Source organism: Elephantulus edwardii, unplaced genomic scaffold (genome assembly GCF_000299155.1).
Source record: "Elephantulus edwardii isolate Elephantulus edwardi_28Jun2011 unplaced genomic scaffold, EleEdw1.0 scaffold00061, whole genome shotgun sequence".
In the NCBI taxonomy this organism is placed as follows: Eukaryota; Metazoa; Chordata; class Mammalia; order Macroscelidea; family Macroscelididae; genus Elephantulus; species Elephantulus edwardii.
Window position 1 is genome coordinate 10,473,454 of NW_006399811.1, and position 26,686 is coordinate 10,500,139.

A 26,686-nucleotide genomic window follows, 5' to 3' on the forward strand; every position below is an offset into this window, starting at 1 on the left:
TTTCTAGCCTCTGAGAATCCACTGGAAGGTCCACTGACTATTAGTCAGTTCCAACTCCACGGTACTGTTGTTCTTAGGACAAGTTCTAAGAAAGAAGCTCTAGTGCATAGAATGGTGCTGGCAACCCAAAGACCTCACTTCTATGATGGTTCAGATATACCATTAGCTCCATGAGAGAAAGATAGGCAATCTCAGAGCATGGGATTTACAGCCTGAGAAACTCAATGGAGGGTCAACTATGAGTTGGTTCCAACTGAACAGCAATGACAGAGAAAGAAAAGCTCTAAATAGAAGCCCTAGTGGGTCAAACCTATCAGCAACTCCATCAGAATAAAATTAGTTTTGCTTTGTCTTATAAGGTTCTTATGAGTTGGAATTAATGTGACAACAGTGAATTTGAGGGTTGGGATTGTTTTTGCTTTTGTTCACATAAAAATTGTATTTCTATGATGTCACAAATTTGAGTAAGAAAAATTAGCCTCAATAAAACAACAATAAATCAACGTCTCTGTTTCCTCCTCAAATTCTTCCCAACCAGCTCTGAAAATCTGCAGGGGTACTTCTGGCTGGTCATGAGATAACCTTCTTTGCTTCCATATACTTTTCTCCTCCCTTGTTTTGGTTTGTTACAGTGATGTCTCCAATGCTAACCCCAAGGTCATTATATAGTGTTGCAAATGCTTCAAAATCAGCAAAGAAGCTATCAGAGGAACAATCCTCACCAAAAGAGCCAGCATCTTTTTTTATACCACTGCAGCCTGGTGTTCTTTCCCACACCTTTTGTGATCCAAGCACAGGCTGGTCTGCTGTTTCCATTCTGATTTCTCCCATATTCCGTGCTGTGACCTCCTATTTGGCCCCTCACTATGTCCTTCATTTTGTAATTGGACTGCAATACAGTGTTTCTATTACTCTTTGTTTTTGTCTATTCTTCAGTGGGTCCTGCTTTCTAAACTCAGGTGGACTAGATGATGATAATTAGGGTGACAGATGCTGTGTAGACTTAATCATCCCTCCCCTGACACTACTCACCTTGAACCAGAGTCCTTGAATCAAATTTCAAGCCTCATCTCTCTTTGTCCCGGTTATGGTGTCCCTGATGCAAAAACAACCTGAACTCTATCCAGACATGCCCGGAAGTCAATAGAGTTCTAGGAAGAATACAGTTTAGGTTTGAAAACGAAGGCTGTTGCTTTCTACTCTTTACATTCAAATCAAATTTATACAAAGACTTATCCACAGGTGATGCTTCATGTCAATGACTGGTTGGGCTCTCTACTGGGCCTGCAGTTTAAAATGTGAACATGTACATGACATTCGATTCTATTCTTTTCCTCCTCCTAAGTTCGCTGTATACAGAGAGAAGTTTGATTTAAGCTCATAACCCCTTTTAGTGCATCATATATTTTCCTTTTAGTTAACACAGCCATGCACAGTGATATTCAGAAGCTCTTAGGTGCTGTTGAGTGGGTTCCAATGCAGAGCGACCCTATATTCAATAGAACAAAGTATTACTTGATTCATGCTACACTCTTAATCTCTCTTGTGCTTGAGACCACTGTAGCTACTGTGTCAATCAATCCATCTCATTGAAAGTCTTCTTTTCACTGACTTCTACTTTTACTAGGCAAAATGTCTTTCTACAAAGATTAATGCCTCCTGATAACATGGCCAAAGTATGTAAGACAAAGTTGTGCCATTTTCAATTCTAAGAAGCATTCTGGCTGCTCTTAGTCCAAGACAAATTGTGTTTGCCCTTTTGGCAGTCCATGGGATATTCAATGTTCAGCAGCAGCACATCTTTATTTCTTTTAAGAATCCCTATCATTAACGTAATTATAAATGTTTGTACCTAATCATCATTATGTCAGTTTTCACTTTCACCACAGTAAGAAAATGGTTGGCTGTAATTATACCTGAGGTCTTTGATCCCAGCTTACCCCCTGGTGCGGCACCTTTCTTTCCATCTAAAATTAGTTCACCACATAATTAATCTATAAATGTACATTGAGCATATCTTCTGTGTTCTTCACTAGCAAAAAACAGGTATCAGAAAAATTACTTCTTCTCTGGTAATTGTTATGTTTAACTCTTCAAACCCAAAAGTTTTAAATGTTCTGTTTGAGAACCACTGAGCATTTGCTATGTGTTGGGTAATGTGCCAGGCACTAGGGGATACAGCAGAGCACAAAGTAAGTAAAGAGAGCACTCTCTGTCCTCTCACAATTTCCCATATAGTGGGTGTCATGGACTTTAAACAGAACCACTCAAAGCATCTAACTGGAAATGCTAAGAGCAGTAAAACAAATGTACAGAGTGCTCTAAATGGAAGATGCTAAGTTAGACCAGAGGTACATGTATCAGCCATATTTAAGCTGAAGTACAAAGAATGAAGAGGAGGAAAGAGGGAGAATGAATATTTCTTGTAGAAGATTAGCACATACTAAGACCCTGAGGCAGAAAAGAGAGCAACACCTCAAGGAAATAGAACCGTGGCAACTGAACAAAGTGGATTAGAAGGAAAGTAGGACAAGGTGAAGGAGATGAAGAACAAAGAGCAGATTCTACAGGGCCATGATAAAAATTCTGGGCTCTATCTTAAGTGTCATGGGGAAGCATTGAAGTATTTTAAGTTAGACAGAGGCATGGTGAGATTTGTATTCTAAAAGATTACTCTGCCTGTTGTGTGGATAATAAAGTAGAAGGGGAGAAGGGGCAAGACCAGCAAGGAAGCTATTATTACAGTTCAGGTGAGAGATCACTGATGGGGGCTTGAACTAGGCTGATGTAGAGAAAGAAATAGGAGTCCAGATTCTGGATATATTTTGGAGATAGAATTACAACCAAGTTGTTCTCTGGAGGCAAGGATTTTAAAGTTCATCTCATACATTCTGGGCATGTCACTAGGAAGGGCCTGTCCTTTGAAAAGGACATCATACTTGGAAGGGTAGAGGGACAGCACAGGAAAGGAAGACCGTGGATGAGATGGATTGACACAGTGACTAATAATAGTAGCAAGTGTGTCTAAGACAGTGAAATTGGCTCAGGATAGGACAGTATTCAGAGCTGTGCATAGAGTCTCTATGAGTTGCAGGTGACTTGACAGCACATAACAACAGCAGCAGCAGATAATACAAAGAAGACATGAAAGGATGCCAACATTCGTTGTTTGTAATCCAAATAATCTAGAAGTTAGTCACCTACTTAGCTCTGAAGCCACCACTTAGAATCTGTCCCAATGCTTCTCAAGGATGCACCACTGAGTAAGACCCAAAGTCCCAGTTCATGTGCTGACAAAGAAACATGCTTTCACTTTAGTTCACATTGTGCCTGGACTACTGTGGTTCATTTCAGGAAATGAACAGATAAAATGTCTCTTTGGTTTTTTTTCCCATGCTGTCACCAGAAACCAGCTTTCAGAAATATACAGAGACCAGGAGCAGGAAATGACGAGTGTTTTTCTTGGTCATGTAGGCAGTCTTGTTGTCTTGGTATCTCCTCCCCTTGCCTTCACTTCTTCCTTGACCTTCACTAACAAGAGCTGGTAGAAATTATCTTCAAGATGCAGCTGCCCATCTACACCCAAATCAACATTTGTGCATGCCCAGTCTCACGATCCTTCTCCCCTTCACACAGGCACACCCTTCTTTCTATCTCCACAGATTCAACTAATTCCTCTCATGACTCTCTTCCTCCTCCTCTGAGACAACAGCTGGAAAGATGTGAGATGGAATGCAAGGCAAAATAGTAGGAAGGACAAGCTGGGCTTCCCTAACTGGTTTTACAGAATATCAATCTGTCATGCAAAGGAGAGGAGTTCCTTTCCCCCAGAGTCAAGACAAATATCTCCACATTTTAATGCATGAGTCAGGGCTTTCAGTGGCTAATGGATATGTGTTGTGTGAGGAGGGGATCTCCTCTCATGACTATATCCCCAGCCCTGGAGCTCTAAACGTGTACAAGAGAAGGGTACACTTCTGCCCTAGTCTTTCACTTTATCTAACTTCTTAACCATGTAAACCTTTTTTAAAAAGACAAAATAAATATGGCCAAACATTGATTGATAGAGTTTCCTTCTGGATGATGAGGTGGAATAGAAAATAAGTCTCTTAATCCTTGCTGTTATTCATTGCTATTAACTCAGATGACCCTCCAGTGGGTTGTCAAAAGGAGTAAATCACATGAGAGGAGACCGCCCGTCTTTCTCCTACAGAGCATTTCGTGGATTTGAACTGGCTGCCATTGGGTTGACAAAGCAACTCTTTACCACTAGGCCACCAGAGAAAAATTTTGTCTGCTACTTCAAATATTCTGCTTTTCTAAATTCTCAAAGGTAAGTGTCCATAAATTTGACAGTTCATAAAAGTAATTAAAAACAAAATCAAACTTCCTTTAGGTTGACATTTTTAAATTGTGGTGCACTGAAAACCTATGTACTAACAGACATCACAAATGAGGCTGAGACCTCAAATATGGAGACACAAAGAAGGAGGAAAGGTTGTAGGCAGATGCGAGTGATTGGAACATGGAATGTGAGAAGCATGAATGTAGGAAAACGGGACATTGTTAAAGAAATGGAACGCATAAATATTGACATACTAGGTATTGGCGAAGTGAGATGGCTTTGCATAAGACATTTTGAATCCGATGATCATATGATCTGCTATGCCAGAGATGAAAAGTGGGAAAAAATTAGGTTGCTTTCATAATTAAAAAAGTCATTTCTAGATCCATCAGAACTGGCTTTGACAAGCACTGTGGCAATTGGACAATTAAAACAGACATTGGGGGGGAAGAAGAACGAACTGGAGGTGAGGGTGGAGAAAACAGTGCAACAATGAATGAATGGAAACCCAAAATCTCTGTAAATGTTTATGAAAATTAATAAAATATAATTATAGAAAAAAAAGAAACACAATGTGGTAACAGGATAATATCCATATGCATACAAGGAAGTCCAGTGAATACCACTATTATTCAAATATATGCACCAACAACTAGAGCCAAGGAGGAGGAAATAAAAGATTTCTACCAAATTTTGCAGTCAGAGATTGATCAAACATGCAATCAAGATGCATTAATAATAATAGGTGACTGTATTGCAAAAGTTGGGAACAGGGAAGAAGGTTCAGTAGTTATAAAAGGTGGACTTGGGACAGAAACAAAGCTGGCAATAGAATGATAGAATTATGCATATTCAATGATTCATCATTGCAAACACTTTTTATAAGAAACACAAATGCAGGCTATACAAATTGATTTCACCTGATGGTATGCATAGGAATCAAATCAATTACATCTGTGGAAAGAATCGCTGGAAAAGCTCAATATCAGCTGTGAAAACCAGGTCATGTGCTGATTATGGAACAGACCACCAACTACTCAGATGCAAGTTCAAGCTGAAGTTGTAGAAAATGAAATCAAATCCACAGGAACCCAAATTTGACCTTAAGTCTACCCTGCCCAAATTTCAAAACCATTTCAGGAACAGATTTGAAGCCTTGAATACCAATGAGCAAAGACCAAATGAACTGTGGGAGGATATCAAGAATATCATCCATGAGAATGCAAAAGGCAGAGAAGGAAGAAAAGACCAAGAAGGATGTCAGAGGAGACTCTGAATATTGTACTGGAGCACCAAGAAGTCAAAGCAAAGGGAAGAAGTCAAGAAATTAAGGAGCTGAACAGAAGATTTCAAAGGGCAGCTCAGAAAAACCAAGTATTATAATGAAATGTGCAAAGAGCAGAAGTCAGAAAATCAAATGGGCCAAACTTGATCAACTTTTCAAGCTGAAGGAATTGAAGAACAAATTCAAGCCGTGTATTGCAATAGTTAAGGATGCTTTGGGCAGAATATTAAATGATCCAGGAAGCATTAAAAGAAGATGGAAAGAGTATACAGAGTCACTGTACCAAAAAATAATTGACTGGCAGAGAACAATTTTATGAAACAACATATGAGCAAGAGGCATGTAGAAGTTCAAGCTGCTCTGAAAGAACTGGCAAAAAGCAAGGCTCTAGGAATTGATGACATATCAATTGACATATTTCAACAGAACGCTGTCCTGGATGTGCTAAGTTGTGCCAAGATATCTGGAGGACAGCCACATAGCCAACCGAATGGAAGTGATCTAGATTTGTTCCCATTCCAAAGAAAGGTTATCCAACAGAGTGCGGAAATCATCGAACAATATCATTAATATCACATGCAAGCAAGATTCCGCTGAAAATTATCCAAAAACAACTGGAGCAGTACATCAACAGAAAACTGCCAGATGTGCAGGCTGAATTTAGAAGAGGCCGTGGTACTAGGGATATTATAGCTAATGTTAGATGGATCTTGGCTGAAAGCAGAGAGTACTAGAGGAATGTCTATCTGTGTTTCGTTGACTATGCAAAGGCATTTGACTGCATGGATCACAATATACAGTGGCTGAGTCAGAGAAGAATGGGAATGCCAGAACATTTGATTATGCTTATGTGAAACCTATACTTGGACCAGGAGGCATTCGAGAGAGCAGAACAGAACAGAACAAGGAAACACAGCGTGGTTCACAATTGAGAAGAGTGTGTATTCCAGGGATGTATCCGGTCTCCATATCTTTTCAATCTCTATGTGGAACAGATAATCTGGGAAGCTGGGCTGTATGAGGATAAATGTGGCATCAGGATTGGAGGAAGATTCATCAACAATCTGTGTTATGCAGATGACACAACCCTGCTTGCTGAAACTGAGGAGGACCTGAAGCACTTGCTGCAGAAGGTCAAACACTGAAGCCTTCAGTATGGACTGAAGCTCAACATCAAGAAAACAAAGATTCTTGCCACTGAGCAAACTGGCAGCATCATGATAGATGGTGAAGACATAGAGATAATAAACCGCTTTAGTTTGCTTGGCACTACAATCAACACTCCACTCTTGGTACCCAGCAGCCAGGAAATCAAGAGATGAATTGCACTGGGAAAGTTGGCTGTCAGGGATCTCACAGGGTATTGAAGAGCAATGATGTCGGTCTGGAGACTAAGGTGTATTTGATCCAGGTCATAGTCTTCACAATTGCTTGCTATGTGTCAGAGAGTTGGACAATGACTAGGGATAATAGAAAGAGACTTCATGCCTTTGAGTTGTGTTACTGGAGAAGAATGTTGAATATACCATGGACTGCAAGGAGAATGAATAGGTTTGTCCTATATAGGATAAAACCAGGCTGCTCCTCAGAGGTAAATATTTGGAGGTCTTTATCTGACATACTTTGGACATAATGCAAAGAGGCACCAGTCCTTGGAGAGGAGAAGAACATCATGATTGGAAGGGTGAAGGGACAGAGAAAGAGGAAGACCCTTAACAGGATGGATTGATTCAGTGACTGGGGTAATAAGGCTGAGTGTGCCAGAGACAGTAAAGTTGGCATAGGATAGAGCAGGTTTCAAGGATATTATATATAGGGTTGCTATGAGTCGCAAGCAACTCAGTGGCAAATAAAAATAAGAACAATAATATATTACATTTGTCATTTTAACTCTTTTTTCCCTATTGGTTAACAAATGATCTTTATTGAAATATTTTCCTCTGTAGTTCTTAGCTAGCTGAGCATTCCACAGCACCACTGTTGATGTCTTCTATGATGTCATGACAATGGCGGCCATCAACATTGCAGCCCACAGACTGCAGTTCCCAGGATCTCTTTAATAAATCCATAGAGTTTTCTGGCTTAAAGATTGGTGTCACATCTTTCAGGCAATCCCAACAATCTCATAAAAAATTATATAACCACTGTGTTTACTATTTTTCTGCCTCTTTCTCTCTCTGAGTGATTCCTTTAGGGATTTGATGATCAGGGCAGAGGCAGAAGGCACCACTTCAATCTGGGCCTGTCCTGAATGGTCAGTTTCACTATAATCCTTAGTCCCTGCTAGTCACCGGCGGCTTTGGCAATGCCATCACCAACCTTTTTTGGATACAGACCCAGAGTTCCAATCTTGAGGACCAGGGTGGACGTGACTGCCCTACCGGTACACCTCAGGTACATGACTTTGATCTCATGGGGGTCAAATTTGGGCAGCATGGTGGAGGTGGCTGGTGTCTCATGAACCCAGATGTGAGACGACCAAAGAGAGTTGCATCAAGGCCTCCCAAAAAAGGAGGCTATTTTTAAGTGTATAATTTGTTGACATTAATTGTACTCGATAAATGTGTACTCATCACCATTCTCTATTTTCAAAAACTTTTCAACACTTCACACAGAAACTCAATTCTCATAAGGAATGGCTTCTCTTCTCTCCCTCCCCCCACCTCTGGGAAGCTTGGATCCATTTGCAGTTTCTGCAAATTTGCCTATTCTAAATATTTGATATAAGTAGAATCATATAAAATGTTACTTTGCATCTGGTTGATTTCACTCAGCCTAAGATTTTCATGGTTCATCCAAGCAGTATCATGTGTTAAAATGTCATTACTTTTTATGGCTGAATAATTTTCATTGTACATGCATGTCACATTTCATTTATTTCTTCATCTGTTGATAGACATTAAAGTTTTTCCTACCTTTTGGCTTATTGTGAGAAAGGCAATAACACCAGGGGACAATTATCTTAGTGTTCACTTAAGGTTTGTGGCAACCTTGCATTAACAAGTTTTTACACTATCAACTGCTCACACCATTTTACATGTCACAATTTGGTAATTCTTATGCTATTTCTGCAGTATAATTTTATTTTTCCATAATGGTATTACACACTTACTATGCTACATTATGTTGTTGTTGTTGTTAAGTGCCGTCGAGTCGCAGGCGACTCATAGCGACCCTATGGAGGAGAGTCCTCGACGCTTAGGTGCCTTTCATCCTCTCTCCAGGTTCATAGGGTTTCCGGAGGCAAGCTGTTATGGAAGTGGATGCCACTCCTCCTTCCACATGCTACATTATAGTAAAAGAAAATTTTATTTGCATCGTTGTTGTTGTGGCCCATTAAATCTTAACTGACTCAGAGCTGACCCTCCCGTGAATTTTCAGTCTGTAAATTACACAAGAGAAGAAAGCCCATCTTCCTCATGCAGAGCAGCTGATGGATTTAAACTGCATACTTTTGGGTTGGCAGCACAACTCCTTACACAAGACCACCAGAGCTCCCTAAAATGAGGCAGAGGCAAGATGGGGCCAGGCCTTGTAAGACACATTGTTCTTGTTGATCATTGCCATCAGGTCAGAACCAACTATACCTGATTCTCCGGCAGGTTTTCAGAGGCTGTAATTTGCACAGAAGGGGCTGCCCATCTTTCTCCCACAGAGCATTCAAATTGTGTGCAACTTTTTACTAGTCGGCCACCAGACCTTCCTATATGAACTGGGAGCTGGAAAGAGAAAAGAAAGACTCAGGTGTGACTTGCTTGATTGTGACATTTGTTTTCTTTTTCTGGTATAAATCTGAGTATACAATATCTCTGAAGTATCCCTGTACCTCAAAAAATTCAACCTAACTCCTTTCAAGTTGGTTGTGATTCAAAGTGATTCTTCGTTAGGTTTCTGAGGCTATAAATCAAAATGGGAGGAAACTGCCCATCTTTCTCCCTGGGAGATCCTAACAATCTTCACATGTATGACACAGTGGCATTAATTATGTTCATCATATGATTCAGCTATCATCTTTTTGTTTCCAGAACATAATCTGCATGAATCCAAAAACTCATCTAAGGATAAGTCACCACTAAGTGGGGGTCATGGGCGTAGCATGTATTAAGAATCTATTTATGTTGCTATGTGGAGTCTACTGTGTTAAGTGCTGCTAATAGTGAGTAAGATCACAATGATTCTTGTCCCAAGGGGTTAGTTGAGATTTGGGAAAGGTTAAAGATGTAAGTGTTGGCAGACAATAGTGATTTTTCTTCTTTGATCTGGACGTCTATGAGATTCATAGACGATAACAATATGTCAAAGTGAGCTGCATATTAGCCTACAGCAATTTTTATAGCCTGATTAGAAAATGAAACACTCCTTTTAAGTAATCAAAACAAATAATCTAAACTACTATTCCTGAAACATTTTGGTTCAATAATAAAATAACTATGAATGAACCTTTTTCAATCTTTGTAGCATTGTTTTGTTTTGGGTTTTGGTCAGGGCTTAGTTACAGGTTACAGAAAACCACTGTCACAATTTTATTTGGGAAGGGTTGAACACAGGAACAAGGTCCCTGGGTGGCACAAATGGTTAAGTGCTTGAGCACTAGCCTAAAGGCTGATGGTTCAAACTCCTTCAGAGGTGTCTTGGAAGATGTGAAGATCTGCCTCTACAAGGTTACAGCTTGAAAACCTCATGGAATAGCTCTGCTCTGTGCACTCAAGATTTCCAAGGGTCTGAATTAGCTGAGCAACAGCTAACAAGAGAAAAGTGTTTACAAATTCATTTGGAGAACTGTATGAATTAACTGCTGTTTGAAGATTCAGGCAAGTCCCAGTGGAACTCCCAGATCCAAAGGGCTGTCCATTCCTTTTCTAATTTGGTCACAATACCACCTAGTATCCTATAACATATGATCTAACTTATAAGACTCACCACTCACAACACAGTTAAGTAAATTATTAGGAGGACAAAGGAAATTGGTAAATATGGTAAATATGGTAAATATGGTATATATGGTAAAATATGGACAAGCAAGAAAGAAAACACCTTAATTTCTGCATCTGGCCTTAAAACCAGAAGTGATGTCTGTAACTCCCTCCTTTCACTCCCTTCTAATGTTCCTTTATTAATTAATCCTCATCCAAGACTCTTTAATACCTCGGCTGGTCATGACACTTTAGTTGATGTTGGTGTGTGCCATCAAGTTGACACCAACTCATAGCTGACCCACTAGTGGGTTTTCAAGAGGCAATAAATCACACAGAAGAAGATTGCCCATCCTTCTCTCGTGCAGCAGCTGGTGGATTCCAACAGTATACCTTTAGGATTGCAATGCAGCTTCTTCTTCTTTTTTAAAATCAAAGTTTATACAGAACTTGGATTTCCATTCATTCATTGTTGTACATATGCTCCCTGTCCACCCTGCCCGCAGTTGACTTTTCTCTTTGAAAAAAAATTCTTTCATTGTGGTATGATCCTCCCCCCACCCCATCCACTTTACTATGCAGCTCTTATTCTGGACTATTGTCATGCAAATAATATCTAATCATATATTTCTTTAAATAGTTCTATTCGTCTATTTCAATGCAGTATACATTATTTATCCCCTTTTCTTAGTTACTCCCAACCCCCATGTCAGTCCTGTTTTATAGTCCTGCATTATGCAGTATTTGTCCTTTTGTGACTGAGATACTTTGCTCAGCATAATGTCCTCCAGGGTCACCCATTTTGTATAATATTTCATTATTTCCTTTTATCAATGTTGTATAGCATTCCATTGTGTGAATATACCACAGCTTCTCTATCTATTCATTTGTTGATAGGCACTTGAGTTGTTTCCATCTCTTTACTATTGTGAACAATGCAACAATACAATTGGGTGTGCAAATATCTGCTTGGGTAGCAGTTCTGATTTCTTTAGGGTATATTCCCAATTGTGGAATTGCTGGGTCAAACGGTATTTCTATTTCCAACTTTCTGAGAAAGTAGCATACTACCTTCCATAGTAGTTATACCATTTTATACTCCCACCAACAGTGAATAAGGGTTTCAATTTCTCCACAACCATGCCAGCATTTGTTGTTTGCTGCTCTGTTGAATTTTGCTATTGTTATGAATTTTGCTATGAGATGATATCTCATAGGTCACCAGAGTTTGCCACTTTAGCTGATAGGGGATCTTAAACCTTCATTCTCAAGTGTCTGAATCTTTAGTGATCTTGCCTGTATTTGGATGTTATATTACTTTCCATTAACTTTTACTAAGAAGTTACCCTTGGTTTTAAACCCATTCCTCATCTACCTTTATTTGCAATGGAAGTCATTTTTCTATTGAAAACTCGAATACATTACTCCAACAAGATAGGAACTCCTTTTTGCTTGTTGTTTAACACCACAAAGAGTTATATTGGTCAAAATGATGGTCTAACCTCCTACTTTGTTGTTGCTGTGTGCCATCAAATTTATTCTGATTCACAATGACCCAGTATGACAGAGTAGAATGGCCCCATTCTACGGTTTCCTAGGCTATAATTCTTTACTAGCACACAATCAGGAATGAAATGAGGTATTGCATTGGACACATTTTATGCAAAAGGCATCTCTAAAGTGTTAAAAACAAAGATGTTTTTGTGAGAACTAAAGTGCACCTGACTCAAGCCACACACAGTATTTTCAGTTGCCTCATATTTATGTGAAAGCTAGATCAGGAATTGTGAAGATAGATGAAGAATTGTGATATTACTGGAGAATATTAAATAATGAGCTGCCAAAAGAACAAACAATTCTCTTTTAGAGGAAGTGCAACCAGAATGTTTCTTGGAAGTCAAGTTGGAAAGACTTTGACTTGCTAGCTTTAGGCCTTTGATGAAGAGGTATCTGTCCCTGGAGAAGATCATCATGGTTGGTAGCATAGAGGGTCAGGGAGAACAAAAGGAAGATCCTCAGTGAGATGTCTTGATACTGTGGCTGCAGAAATGGACTCTAATAGAAAAATGATTGTGAGGATGGTGTAAGACCAGGCAGTACTTTCTTCTGTGGTAAATAGAAGTTGGAACCAACATACTATCACCTAAAACTAACCTGATAGCAACTCCTTCTTTCCCCTCCTCCCCTTTCCTAATAGCAACCCTTATAGAAGCAGATCATCAATCATCTTCCAAAGAGCAACTGGGAGGTTTGAACCAGGAACCTTCTGTCAGTGGTTGGACACTTTAACCATTGTGCCACCAGACCTCCTTATACTCTAATAGAACCATTGATGAGTTCTTAGATAGAAGCACTCAGAGCAACAAAGACATTAGAATCATCAGTACGGTCTGTGAACTCTGTCTGCATTCCTTGAACCCAGAAGAAAATAGGGTGGATATGGAGAGGGCAGCTGGTATCAGCACTGGTAAACACAATGTTGGAGAGTAGAGAGAGACATGTCTGACTTCCACCTCACAGGCTTTTGCTTTGGAATGATTCTCATTCCCCAATCCTGAAGCTGGATTCTGTCTAGCAATGCTACTGCTAGTTTATGGAGGGCTTTGAGGAGCTCACAAGATCAATAAGGACAAGAGACTAAGGAGCTCAAAGAAAAGCCAGAACCCCAAATGCCTCACAGTTTCAAATAGAGCAGAGAAGGTCATGCTGGACTAACAAACAGTCTGCCAAGGACCCCACATTTCACAATCCAAATTTGGACCTTCTGCCATTTCCACTGCTGCGTCTTATAGCCCTGCTGCAGCCTCTACTGCACAGAATCTTCTCTACCTATAGCCATGGCTGTGTGTACTTACTGTGATGCAAACTCCCGGGCAGGAACATCTGACCTGAGCCACATCCTCTGTGTCAAGGAACTGACAGAGAGATACCCACGAACTGGAAGCCTACTAGGAACTAAGATTATACCTAGGGTCTTCTATCAAAAACCTGACAAATACTGTTTTCGCATCTGTGCAAAAAACACTTCAAATTCATTGTCCTTAAGTAGACCCCAACCTATGGCTGACCCTCCAGGGAGATTTCAGAAGTTCTAAATCACAGGGGAGGAAATTGCCCATCTTTCTCCTCAAATGGAGTCTCTGATGGATTCAAGTCACCAAAGAGAGGTGCTACCTTTGGGTTCACAACACAATTCCCTATGTACTAGGCCACGAGAGCTCCAAGTATAATTGTTGTTGTTATGTGCCCTCAAGTCGTTTGCGACTCATAGCGACCCTATGTACAACAGCCCTAAACCCTACTCTATCCTGTGCCAATCACACTGCCTCTGACACACCCATCCCGATTACCCCAGTCACTGAATCAATCCACCCATAGAGGGTCTTCCCGTCCTGTGCCGTCCCTCCACCCTCCCAAGCACGATGTCCCTCTCCAAGGACCTGTCCCTCCTTGCAACATGTCCAAAGTATGTCAGACGAAGCCCCAGAATCCTTGCCTCCAAGGATTAGCTTGGTTTAACCCTCTCCAGGATGAATCTGTTTGTTTTCTTGGCAGTCCATGGTACATTCATTACTCTTCTTCTGCACCACAGCTCAAAGGCATCAATTTTCCTTCTGTCCTCCCGTTGTCCAACTCTCTGATGCATAACAAGTGATTGCAAAGACTATGGCCTGTATCAGGCACACCTTAATCTCCAGAGAGACACCATTGCTCTTGAGTACTTTAGAGAGGTCCCAGGGAGTTGCTGTGAGGATTAAACTAAATGCATGTGACATAAAATGACACTTAACCAGTGTTATTGCTTTTGTTACTATTATTTCGATGTCTTTATGTCCTTGTCCAGAGGCCATTCCGGCAATCTAACTATATTCTCCTAACATTCCTGCTCATGGGGTAGGGAGTAATGTTGGAACAATTAGTAAATTCACACTAGTTAACTATACTACAAATGAGTTGTAAAAGGTTCTCATTGCTATCAGCACACCTTTTCCCAGTCTTGCTCTGATTTCTGTCTGTAACTTCCCTCTTAAAATCTCTGTCCTCATTCTTCTATCATCCTGTGTGCATGCACATACCTCTGTCCTCATCATTGTGATTGCCCTTAACCTCTACATCTAAAAAGATTTCTGGTCTCACTTTTTAAGGGTTAATATTTCCTTCTAAGGTGAAACTTTTGTTTCACATACTTTGGCCACACTGTTAGGAGGTGATGGTCATGGAAAAAAGACATCATGCTGGGGAAGATAGGTTTGTCGAAGTGGAGAAGGACCCCTACGGAATGGATTGACACAGTGACTGCCACAATGGGTTTGAGTCGGTGAAGTTTGTGACAATGTTGCAGAATAGGGCAAGGTTCTGGCCTGTTGTTCAGAGAGTTACTATGAGTCACAGTTGATGGCACCTGACAAGCTGTCTACATCTTGACCCAGTTACCCTTTGTCTTCTCCAGGTGGATTCTTGCTTGAGCTTCCAGACCCTGAACTAGTCCCTGGTTCTTAGACCACTGATTTCTTCCCTGTAGCTTCCAGTATCAAATGCTGCAGAGACACTTTTTCACGTTCACTGCACATCACTGATTCTAAGGTTTTTAAATAGAACCCTTATTATTTTGTGTAAAGTTGATAAATGAACTCTGGGAAAAATGAAAGGCAACATAGAAATGTACAAGGAATGAAAACCACTCACTATCTGTAACTTAGAGGTAACTATTCTGAACATCCTTCTTGATCCTGTCTCATTATGTAATCACTTGCCTATTTAATGTCCTATTTTACAAAGGGAAAATTTGTGTCCCTTTCTCTCTTGTATCATCCATTTATTTTTCTACTTTGGATACTTTCCATCAGAATATCTAATACTGTCATTTCTTCTATCCTAAACAAAAAGCTCTCTACTATCACATTCTAATTCAATTGCCACCTCATTACTCTGCTTTCACAAACAAAAGCATCCCCTTAAAGAAACATCAGTCCTCTATTGGCTTCCACCTCTCCTAATCTCTTCTCCATCTCCTTTGTGGTTTCCTCTTCATCCTCCTGACCTTTAAGCAATGGAATGCCCCAGGGCTCAATCTTCAGAGCTTTTCTCTCTCTTTACTGCCTTCACTCATTCCTTAGGGGATCTCATTAATTCTCATGGCTTTAAATACTAAGTGTATCTTCCTTGTTGACTCACAAATGTATATTTCTATTCAGCGCCTTTCTGCTAATTTCCAGACTCCCAATTGTCTGTTGGACCTTTCCACTGGGTTCCAAAAGGCATTCGAACATAACAAGGGCCAAAATGAACTCCCGAGTTCTACCCTCTCATCTCAAACCAGCTCCTTCTATATTATTACCCAATACTATTATTTTCATTACTCAGCAAAAGACCCTGGAGTCGTCTTTCATGTATTTCTTTTGCTCATATCAGATAGCTAACCCACAAGCAAATCCTGTCAGCTCTAGCTTCAAAAGATATCGAATATCCAAGCACTTCCCTTCACCTGTACTGCTAACTTCCTGCTCCAAATCACTGTCATGTACTTTCATCCTTGAACTACTACAATAGTTTCTTTAGCAGATTTTCATTGCTTCTCTTCCTGTAAAAGAGGAGACACTGTACCTTAAAAGGTTTTCTTTTCTTACCCACAAAACCAAATTCTTAGTTGTTAGGCTAGATATCATCTAGTAATCTAGTATTAGTCAATCTCAGTGCAAAAAGAATGACAGCAAATCGATCACTCATATTAAAATAAACAGTGGTTGATCTAGTCTCTTCCCTCCTCTTCTTTTATAGGTCTCATTGTAACCCATTTACTCCAAGTCATTTGCTTTTAAGGAAATCAAAATAGTCTCCCTAGATACATACAGAATAACTACTCAAAATCTGTGTCTTGTTTTCTTTGAACTTTGATTATCGTGAGCACCTCTGAAGATGAAAAATAAAGTGTAAATCAGATCATGTTGCTCAAAACCCTCTAAAGATCTCAATTTACGTAGAAGCCAAGTCTTCACCTTGGTCTTGAGGGCCTTAAGCAATTTGGCTCCCAACCATCTGCCTGACCTCACCCTTTTCTCTCCCTCAATCTTTAACCACAATGGCATCCTTACTGTGCTTCCACCACACTCAGCACATTCCAGTCTCTGGGTCTTTGTACTTATGGACCCTTCTGCTTTAAATCCCTTTCTCACTTCACTCTTCCTCAATGTCCAAACCATATCCACATACATTTTTCTCTTTTCTTCATATTTCTGGTTAAAAAAAATGTCTTCTTTGTGAAGCCCTTCCTGATTACCTTATCTAAAACAGCACAGCAGTATTTCTCTGTGTGCTGTTGAATCCATTTCAACTCATAGAGACCCTATAAGACATGATAGCTCTGTTTCACAGGGTTTCCAAAGGCCAACATCTTTATGAAGATGACCATTGCATCTTTGTCCTATGGAGATCTAAACAGATGACCTTTCAATTAAAAGCCAATATCTTAACCATTGCACCAGCAGGGACTCCTTTCATATGCCTTGTCTTTATCCCCGTCTAACCTATTGCTTACAGTCTGTATTCTCCTATTTGAGGAGCCCTGGTAGCCTTCATTGGTTTACAGTCTGTCTGCTAAGTGAAAGATCTGTGGTTCCAGTCCATTAGCTGCTTTACAGGAGAAAGATGTGGCAATATGCTTCTGTTAAGATTACTTTTCTTTGGGGGGGGGGGTAGTTCTACTTTAGTCTATATCCTTACAGGTTCCTGTAAGTCAGCATTGACTTGACATCAATGGATTTTGTTTTTGTTTGTGAAGGTCAAGGACTGTAATCTTCAATACGGATTGATGTTCAACATAAAAAAATCAAAGTTCTCACCACTTGGCCAATTGGCAGTACCATTATAGATGGAGAAGAGATTGAAATTGTTAACAATTTCCACTTGCTCGATTTCATAATCAACACTCTTGACTTCAGCAATCAGGAAATCAAAAGAAGAACTCCATTAGGAAAATTGGTTGTCAGGGATGTCTCCAGAGTGTTAAAAGTCAACAACGTCAGTCTAGAGACTCCGGTGCACCTGATCGAGGCCATGGTCTTCGCAATTACTTGCTATGCATCAGAGAGCTGGACAATGACTAAGGATGATTGAAGAAGAGAAAAATTCAATGCCTTTGAGTGGTGGTGTTGGAGGAGAGTATTGAATGTACTATGGACTGCTAAGAGAACAAACATGTCTGTCCTGGAGAGGGTAAAACCAAGTTTCCCCCTGGAGGCAAGGATTTTGAAGCTCTGTCTCACATACTTTCTGCATGTGGCGAGGAGAGACAAATCTTTGAAGGAGGATATCACGCTTGGAAGGGTGGAGGGAAATCACAGGAGAGGAAGACCCTGTATGAGATGGATTGACACAGTAAGCGGGGTAATGAAGGTATATCAGAGTCAGTGAAATTGGCTCAGGATAGGGCAGGTTTCAGAGCTAGTGTGCATAGGGTTTCTATGAGTCACAGGCTTCTTGACGGCATATAACAACAACAGTGATCTTCATGAATTCTGTGACTATTGTTGTTAGGTGCCATTGAATTGACTACGACTCACAGTATCTCTGTGGAGAATGGGTCTGAGCCTTGCCCTACCCTGTGCCATCCTCATAATTTCTGACATACTTAAGTCTATTGTTTAGTCAATTAATGTTGTTGAGGGTCTTCTCTTTTGTCTATTCTCCACCTTTCCAAGCATGACGTCTCTGTTCAGGGATTGACCCTTCCTTACAACATACCCAAAATATGTGAGATGAACTTTAATCATTGTGTCTTACAAGTAGGACCCTGGTTGTATTTTTTCCAAGACAGATTTGTTTGTTCTGTAGGTATTCCATATTCTTCTTCAACACTTTAACACAAAGACATCAATACATGACCAGTTTCTGGGAATTAGTGAACCAAGAGGGAAAGTAAAGCCCCTGCTATTGATTTGACAATCTGAAGGACTGTCTCCTTTTAATTGTGTGCTCTGATCTAGCACAGGGTTGGAATTGGAAAAAGATTGGCACTTGGACGGTAGTCAATGAGTATAAAGAAGCAGAAAATGGAGCGCTAGATCCATTTCCAGGTAGAAATGGGATTCATCCTGACCCTTACTATGAAGTCAGTGATCAAAGTGATATTTGTCAACCATGGTGCCCCTTGTTTAGTTTACTGGTATATCCTTAATGCCTAGAAGAGTGCCTTGTATGTAGTAGGTGCTCAATAAGTATTTGTTAAATGAATGAATATTAACATTCTCTTTTGTAACTTGCAATATATCCTGACCCCCCTTTTTTAAAAAAAAATTAAAAACTGGAAGTGAGTTTAATGAGAATTGTGTCAAAATAAAAGTACATCAAGAAATTACTGAAATTAATTTTTTAAAGCCTCACTTATAAATTCTTTATAAATACACACACACACACAGAGAGAGAGAGAGAGAGAGAGAGAGAGAAGCAGAGTTGTTGTTGTCAGTGCAGTTCTAAACATTTTTGGTGTGTAGTGGAAACTTTTTAGAAATGGGTCCTTTTTTCCATGGAAATATTCAAATATTCAAAGCTTTGCATGCAATTTTAGTGGAGTCATGCATCTTCTGAATACCACTTACTGAACTTTTACTAGTTCTGTAAAAATGTAATTTTTAAAAGCTGAACTAAGTGGCATATCATTTTGTATCTGGGTTGTAGTGAGAAAAAGAACCTTTACTCCTGTGAAATCCTTGCTTATTCAGCTCCTTTGGAGGTGCAGCTTAAGATATGATCCCTCTGCAGGTCAGATCCTCACCCTTCAGCATGATCACAAGTTTCAATTTCTCAAGCAACAGTTTGCCTTTATATTTATCACACATAATTCTAAGTTTTAGAACAGTTACTTTGTGGTAAGTATAACTGTCCTGAAAGTTAGAATTATGTGTGATAAATATAAACACCTAGATTCAGCACTTATGAATTTGTGGATAAATTGTTGAGTATATTATTAAATTCTCACCCTAGGTCATCGTACAACATGTACATAGAACAGGTAAAACCTAGGACATATAAAAAGAAAGTGCTGCTCACACCTTAGTTTCACACAGTCTTTCATGCTACTGAAGCAACTTTCCCTAACATTAAGAGTATCTCTGTAATTGCTAAATCCAATGGCCACTGCAGTCAGTCTGCCACCACTGCTAAAATTTTTCTAGAGAGCTACTGGAGTAGTGATAAGGAATTATGTTGCCAAACCAAAGGCATTTCGTTTGAATCCATCAGTCACTCTGTGGGAGAAAGGCTATCACCTCCTGTGTGACTTACTGCCACTGAAAACTTGTTGGAGGGTCAGCTATGAGTTGGTTCCAACTTGACGGTACCTGACGTCATTTTTTATTAGAGGTGTCCTAATAATGAAAACAAATAAGTGCTTGGCTGCTACTCTAAATGTTGTGGGATCGAACCCATCCAGCAGCAGATATGCTATAAAGATTACAGAGAAGGAAACATTATAGGGACGTTCTACTCTGCCACGGTGGGGTTCCTATGGGTTGAAATTCAATTGTGAATCCTTTGAATGACCGTCTGAGTGCTCATCCAGGGATCTATCATTGTACTAAGCACTTTAGAGGTAGAATTTCATTTAATCCTCCTAAGAGTCTGTGTGGAGGGTATGTTATATTCTCATTTGAGGGGCAAGAAAGCTAAGATTGTAGAGGTAATATACTTTGCCCAAGGTCACACAGCTGCTAAGTGTTTTAATACAGGTCTGTTGTTCCCAGAGAAAGATGAGAGAGTCCAATTCTATAATGATTACCCACCACGATCAAACCAATTCTGAGTCCACCAAGTTTAATCTGCTTCTTAGACTATAGATCCTTACAGAAGAAGAATTGCATTTTTCCCCTGACAAGTAGTTCGTGGATTAGTTCTACCCTGTCCTATATGGTAGCTGTGAATCTGAATGATGGCAATGGGTTTGGTTTTATGTTTAGTTGTTCCCCGAGTCAGAAATGTATGTCAGAGATGATGACAATGGCACAGGATAGGACAGGCTTCAGATCTGTTGTTCATAAGGCCCTTATAAGTCATATTCAACTTGATGACAGCTAACAACTGTTATCCCAACTGTTTTCCCAAAGCTGAGTTGTTGTTGTTGTTGTTGTTGTTGTTGTTGTTGTTATCTGCCCTTAAATTGGCCCTGATTCATAGTGACCCTTGGCAAAATGGGACAAAACTGTGCCTTCCTCACCAACTATTTCCAATCATATCGTTGTGATCCATAGAGTTTTCATTTCTTATAAGTAGATTAACAAGTCATTCTCTTCCTAGTCCAACTCAGCCTAGAAGCACCACCGAAATCTGTTCAGCATCACAGCGACATGCACGCCTCCACGACAGATGAGTGGGGACTGCCCAGGAAGTGCATTGACTGAAACGGAACTCATGCATTGAACAGAAATAAAATCCAGGTCTCCTGCACTCCTGGAGAAACTAAATTCTTGAACTATCAATGTCTTATAAACCTATTTTGGACTTTAAAAATTCTTTTCTAGCCTTGTTGTCTTTAGAGTCTTGTTCTAACATCTTCCTTCTATGTGCCCTGCTCTTTCTTCTGAGAAGAATATGAGGGGCCACATGTGAATGGCCCATAACTAATCTTTACTAACTTCACAAATGGGCATTGTGTCAGTCAGTAACATGAACAACACAAAACCAATTCCCATAGTGTCAGACATGCCCCCCACGCTTCTGTACTTCTTTACTCATTCAACACCATTCCTTTTTTTTCTTTTTAAAAAATACTACTTTATTTACAAAATTAGAATACATTGTTTTTTATACCACATTCTTCCAATTTCCCTCAAGCTCCCATCAAATTGTAGAACTCCACGATTAATTCCCTTGCCCCGCATATCCTCATCCCTCTGCTTCCACCCTTGCCACTCCCTTGGATTCTCATAATGGTCTTATACAATATTTGTCCTTGTGGAACTGAGTTAGTTCACTTAACATAATGCTCTCCATTGTCTCCCAAGTTAGGTAATAATTTACAAAATCATTGCTCCTGCATGCTGTGTAGTATTCCATTGTATGAATATACCAAAATTTCTCAATCCATTTAATTGTGGTTGGACATCTGGGCTGTTTCCATGTTCTTGTGATGGTGAATAATGTTGCTATGAACATTGGTGTACAAATCTCAGTTTGTGCCCCAGTTCTCATTTTCTTGGGGTATATTCCAAGCAGTGGAATAGCTGGGTCATATGGAATGTTTATGCTCAGCTTTTTGAGGAAGGGTCAAACTGCTTTCCAGAGTGGTTGTACCATTTTACAATCCCACCAACAATGCACAAGAGTTCTTATGTTGTCACATCCTCTCCAATATTTATTACTTGCTGTCCTGTTAAACTTTGTCACTGTTACTAGAGTGAGATGGTATCTCTTTCTGGTTTTGATTTGCATCTCTCTTATTACCAGTGATTTTTGAACATTTCTTCATGAGTCTGTTGGCCAAATATGTTCCTCTGGGAAAATTCTTTGCATGTCTTTTGTCCATTTTGTAATTGTGTTATTGGTCTTTTTCTTGTGAAGGCCCAGCAGTATTCTGCAAACTTTCATTATGAGACTCTTGTCTGAGAAGGTATAATCAAATGTTTGTTCCCAGTTGGTCAATTTTCTTTTCACTCTGATGAAAAAAGTTTTTGATGAGCACAGGGATTTACTCTTTAGAAGGTCCCATTCATCAACTTTATCCTCTTCAGATTGTGCATTTATGGCTGTATTTTTCAGTCTCTTTATACTGTATACTAGGGATTCTAAGCTTGATCCTAGTTTGTCTCTTATGAACTTTATGGGTGTTGGCTTTACTCCCAGATCTCTGATCCAACTTGAGTTGATTTTTGTGTATGGTGTGAGATGTGGATCTTGTTTCAGCTTTCTGCAGGTAACAATATAGTTGTACCAGCACCATTTGTTGAAGAAGTTCTCAGCATCAATCTTCCTGCTTTAATACGCCCAAAGTGAGACCACACAGAACCATATTGGGGAAGTCCAAAGGCTATAATTCAGGTTAATAGCAAAATACAGTAAAGGCAGCTTCTGAAATATGGTTGCAGGCACCTCAGCTCTGACCTTGTGGCTTAAGACCAGTGTTACAAAGTTCTCTGTCCTGCTAGTATTAGTTTGCCCCCACCCCCAAGTTGTCCAACAAGCTTGGGCAAAAGCTCTTAGCTTAAGTCTGGTTCTGTCCATGGGAAGCAGTGGGGTCAAGTTATGCTCCATCTTTTGTCAGTTCTCTGCCTCTCTGCTGTGGCTGCTGTGGCTTTTGTGGCTGTTATGGCTGTTGCTCTGGTCCTGAAAGATTAGTTGCTTTCTCTTGCTTGCTCTTCTTTGATGGCAGTGAAGTTATTTTTGTTTTGTTGCTGGATCCACTCAGTGTAAGACTACTCAAAGGCAAGATTAGCTAATTCCTTTGTGGATTGGTGAAACTAGCAACTCCCCTTTGTCGATAGCCTAATGCACTCTATTCCTGCCCATCCACATGGAAAAGTAAAACTCAGTGGATAGGAAAGTCATATTGAAAGACAAACTTCATAGACCACCCTCTGGCTTCTTGAGCATTAACTGTCACATATGAAAAAAAAAACACCTTTTCCCTTATAATATATAATAGCTACATTAGTGAAAGTTTGTAAGTCACCTACTTCATGTGCTTCATGCTTTAATATCTCCCATTTTAGATAGTCAATTCCTGATTTGCTCATTCCTGTCAAACCAGTACTCTGAAGAAATAAGCATGTTCATTTCTCTGAAGAATCTTTTGTTCCAATTAGCATCTGTATTTAGAAGCAAAGCCCAGTCAAGAACCAACCAACCATCACATTGCAACAATCAATACTAACCCACAGCATGGAACATCTTGGGTTCTGGTCAACTCATCTCCAGCCATCCATGGTTAGGTCCAAATAAATATCAGCTGCAAACTTTTCTTTCTGTGTTCCAGACCAACTAGTCCCTTCACTTAGCCTTAACCCCCACATGGGGCCAAGTCAACAAATCAGGTGTCCTCATGACTCCCTGCTCCTCAAACCAGCAACCTTTTTGCATTAGCCATACAACTGTGCATGCTAGTTCTACAATGCTGATAGAACATGTCCAAGCCCAGCCTATCTCTTCATTGCTGCGTGCCTCTTAATTCCACTCCAGTGGATACAGGTGGTTACCAGAAGTGAACATACTCCCTTATGGTAGCAATTCCCTTTAACTTTAGGGCCTGGAAAGGGGCTTTGATGGATACCAGTTTTACCTGCCTCTGAAGTCAAACTGCTTGTTCTACTTTTAAAAGGTCAAAGTTTGTTCCCCCTCGTCCCCCCCCCCCAACCCATCTTCCAAAATGTCTTGCTTCCAGAAACTGTATAAACAATGCTCAGGTCTTTCCTTTATAGGGTCACTATAAGTCATCTACTACTCGACGGTACCTAACAACAATAACAATGACAATATAGAGCTACGTTGGCCTAGTGGACAGAAAGTTATGCTACCAAGCCCAAGGTAATTTTAATCTGTGCCCCCCGCCCCCCACCCCCAGGCCTGGTTTAAATTGTTTTTTGTCAAACATTCTTCTAAGTGGTAGCACTGGTCTGTGCTTTGCTATACAGAGATAACTCATGGTTGCTGTTATGCTAAACACTGTGATACTCATGTGCCAAACATGATGATGGTTACCCATGGTGGACAGTGTTCGGTGGAGCTTCCTGATTAAAACAAGTTTGGAAGCAGTAGTGGCATCCACTTCTGAAATGGCTTGCCTCCAGAACTCTATGAATAGTGCTCCGATCTTTTGTTCACAGGGTCGCTATGAGTCTTCTACAACTCGATGGCACTTAAGAACAACAACATCTTCCAAATGTGCATCTCTTCAATCAAAAGCCCAAGGAAGATCTATACATCCACCTAAATGTGAACTTCCTCAGAGTAGTGGGTGGAGACTTAATCCTCCCCTCAGCTAAGCTCCATGTCCTCTAGTTCTACTGCTTACAACTACCATTTCTCCAGAGTAAATCTTTCCTTTCAATGTATCTGCACCACTAGCCTCAAGGCTGACTTACACACTTTCAAGATTTCCAATATCTAGTACTGACTTACATCATACATCTTAACATTAACAAAAACCTTAATTATTTATACAATATATCATGTCATTACTATATGAACACCCCCCCATAATATAACTTAATTATAACTTAAAAGAACTTAAATTTAAAAAAACTCACCTTAACACATAAACCTTTCAAAGACTTAACAGTTTCAACTTCATTCTCCACCCTTAACTTCTCTCATTCATGTGTATGTGGCTTGGCGCCTGTGCCCTTGTCTCAGACCAAAAGCTGCTTAACTTTGCATTCTAGTAGCAGCAAAAGTAGCCATTTTAACTGCACTTCGTAAACCCCTGACCTCTTTCAAAATCACACATTTCCATGAGTTTGGAGCCATCACACTGAATCCCACTCCTGATACCACTGTAAAAAGAACAAGGGTCATGTGGGATTTGCCATAACTGACCTTTATCATCTTCACAAATGGGAATTGTCACCACCAACAGTATCAATAACACAAAACAAATTTCCAAGAAGTCAGACATGTGTCACCCCCCCCCCCCCCCCCCACCTCCTGTAACTCTTTCTACTCATCTCAACACCAATCTCACTGCCTTACTGGGTCCAAAATCAGATACGATAGTTCACAGACCACACAGATCCATACTGGGGAAGTCAAAGGGTTATAATTCAGGTTAGCAGACTATAGTCAGGGCAGCTTCTTAAATATGCTCACAGACACCTCAGTCTTGAGCTGTTCAGCTTAAGATCAGTGTTATAACGTTTTTAGTTCTGCCAATATTGGCTCTTCCCCTGCAGGCTTCAAGTTGTCGAACAAGTTTGGGCAAAGGCTCTTAACTTAGCTCTGGTTCTGTTCATGGGAGGCAGCAGTGCCAAGGAATGCTCTGTCTCGTGTCAGTTCTCTGGCTCTCTTCTGTGGCTGCTAGAGCTGTTGCTCTGGTCCTGAAGGATGAGTTTCATTCTCTTGCTTGTTCTTCACTGATGGTGATGCAGGTTTTATTTTGTGTGTGTTTTGTTTTGGAGGCGTTCCCTCCTTCTGCTGGATCCACTCAATTTAATGGCAAGACTAGCCAGTCCCCTTGTGGATTGTGGATTGGCTAATGTTCCCTATTCACACATTTCTGCCCATCCACATGGCAAAGTAAAAGTCAAAGGCTTGTAAAGTCATATTGAAAGGTAAACTCTCCCTTCCTTCCTTCCTTCCTTCTTTCCTTCCTCCCTCCCTTCCTCTCACCTCCCCATCATCTTTTCTATAATCTCACACAGCCCTGATTTATGTAAGGGAGGCATCCCTTGTGTGTAACACCTTTTATCATCTAAGAGATGAGAAAGTTAGCTGAGAGAGGGACCTCAGTAACACCAAGAAGGAATTTCCAAGGATTGAGTGTCCTTTTGGGTTTAAATCTCTCTTTGAGAAAGCTCTTTGACAGGTGGAGATCTCCAAGGAATTTTGGGTCTGTTGTTGTTGGGTGCCTATGACTCATAATGACCCTATGAACAATAGCTCTGAAGCCTGCCCTATCTGGTGTCATCCTCACTATCTCTCCTACATTGTGCACATTATTATAGCCACTATGCCAATCCATCTTGTTGAGCATCTTCCTCTCTTCTGCTGACCCTCTACCTTTGCAAACATGATGTCCTTTTCCAAAGAATGTCTCCTCAAATCAAAACAACATGTCCAAAGTATATGAGAAGTTTCACCATCCTTGCTTCTAAGCACCCTGGTTATACTTTCTACAAGGCATATTTGTTTGTTCTTTTGATAGTCCATGGGCTATTCGGTGCCCTTCAACACCTCAAAGACATAACCTGTCATCCTTATTAATTACCTAACCTACAGAAGCTAAAGGAAATAAGGACCCCTTCCTCCTGAACAGGTTGAAAGAGGAAACTCTCCTGGAGTTGGCACCCTGAATTTAAACTTGTAGTCTTCTAATATGTTGTTGTTGTTATGTGCTGTCAAGTCGCTTGTGACTTATAGCGACCCTATGTACAACAGCCCTAAACTCTGCTCTTCCCTGTGCCAATCGCACTGTCTCTGACACTCCCATCCCGATTACCCCAG

General features: G+C 40.3%; 1 pseudogene; it reads right to left on the reverse strand.

Moving 5' to 3' along the window:
* Positions 1-7,579: 7,579 nt before the first annotated feature.
* LOC102848262 lies at positions 7,580-8,123 on the reverse strand (annotated as a pseudogene).
* Between the last annotated feature and the right edge of the window lie 18,563 nt (positions 8,124-26,686).